This window comes from Xiphophorus hellerii, chromosome 23 (genome assembly GCF_003331165.1).
Source record: "Xiphophorus hellerii strain 12219 chromosome 23, Xiphophorus_hellerii-4.1, whole genome shotgun sequence".
NCBI lineage: Eukaryota > Metazoa > Chordata > Actinopteri > Cyprinodontiformes > Poeciliidae > Xiphophorus > Xiphophorus hellerii.
The window spans coordinates 19,005,393-19,007,313 of record NC_045694.1 but is presented as its reverse complement, the minus strand read 5'-3'; positions in this window follow the sequence as shown (position 1 = coordinate 19,007,313).

The following is a 1,921-nucleotide window of genomic DNA, read 5'->3' as shown; positions in this document are numbered from 1 at the left end:
GACTGGCAGCACTGCGGAGACAGAGAAAATATGAAGAAACACTGACCCCTAGTGGAAGACGAAGGCGTTACTTTCCCGCAGTGGTTATTATTCAGGGAGCTTCTCACCTGGAATCAAAGAAAGAAAATCCTTGATTTTCCACGTTAAGTCCCCGAACCTCACATTGTACCAAAATGGGATTTGGATGTAACGAGTAACGCGACGGTTTTGTAGAAATGTAGTGAAGTAGAAAGTACAGATACTTACTGTAAAATGTAGTGGAGTTAAAGTCGAAAGTATCCACTGCTAAATCTACTTAAGTAAAGATACATGAAAATTGTACTTAAGTACAGTGACGAAGTACTTCGTTACTTCCCACCACTGGTTATAAGCAATAATAGCGTTAATTGCAGCAGTACGAATGCAGTTGTGATTATGGAATGCTATTGATTGTGACCACTAGGGGGTGCTGTTTTGTTTCACTGATTTGTGAAAGTAAGCTGCTAACAGAATAATACAATAAAATGGCAGATGGCAAAATACAAAAACAATACACATTTCAAGTTTATTATGTAAAATATATATATATTTGACAAATATAAGACATCTTATCCCTTTTATAAAGGAAGCTTTATTAATCTCAATTGTTGTCCTACCAGTAAGGATCAGTACAGGGGCTGAACATGGAAGAAACCTCTTAAAATCTCACCTGGAGGTGAAAAGCAGCAAAACCTTTCCTCACACAGATGTCAGAGACTTGTAGATGGTTACAATAGCTTCCTAACTCAAGCTATTTCAGGCAAATTGGGTAACGTTAGCTTTTAGGGGGTAGGGTATCCTAACTTTTCTTAGCTGGGAACTGGAGCTGATTCCAGGCTGTAGGAGCCATCACACTGAATGCTGGCTTCCCCTTTTCAGTTCGAACAAGTGGAACATGCAAAAGAAAAATGTTATTAGAGCATAAAGAATGGGAAATAACTTACACAGAGCTGTTATTTCCCATTCTTTACGCTCTAATAACATTTTTCTTTTGCATGTTCCACGTTTTGGAACTAAAAAGGGGAAGCAAGCATTCAGTGTGATGGCTCCTACGGCCTGGAATCAGCTCCAGTCTGAACTCTAGATGTCAGAACTGATTTCACTGGATTTATTTCGAGCGGTTCTTAAAAGCAGGCAACGAGATTCTAATAAATAGTGTCACTGCTTTTAAATTGTTTTCTATTGTTTTACACTTGTGAATATGTATTAATTAGTTTTATTTTGTAACCAGGTTGCTGTGTATTGCAGACTTCTGCCCAGGTCCCTCTTGAAAATGAGATCTAGATCTCAATGTTGTTTACCTGGTTAAATAAAGGAAATAATAAAAAGATATATATTTCTTTTCATGTTTTTTGCTTAGTGAGTAAAATGAGGTAACTCTCCATCCTTTAAGTGCAGTTAAATCACTGTCTTTCAGTAGATAACTAGAATATACATCAATCTGTGAACTTTTCTCATGATTATTTAATGTCAAATTTCTTTACATGACTGTGTGCCAATCTGACATTCTTTTAAATATCTGCACATTAGTCTTTGAAGAAGCTTCACATATCAATTCAGCCTGTTGGTTAATTCTTATGGCAGGAGATATTTATAAATATGGGATTACAGTTACTTTAAAAGAGATTTACAACCCAAACATGTGTAGGTTATTCATGTAATCCAATGCTGCTATAGTCCAGTGAAGGTATGCAGTAGGTCATAGGATCTTAGTGTGGATCTTTCTGTGCACATGTAAGAGCAGTACTCATGTAAGAATGTAGTTGATGTGAACTATATCTGTGCAGCAATAATACTTTTACATTCCATCATTTTGAATTGGATACAAGAAGCCATTTTTAAGTAAGCAGACAGACATGTGTCTTAATTCTCACAGAGCATAAGTGAGTAAAGAAACATTTTA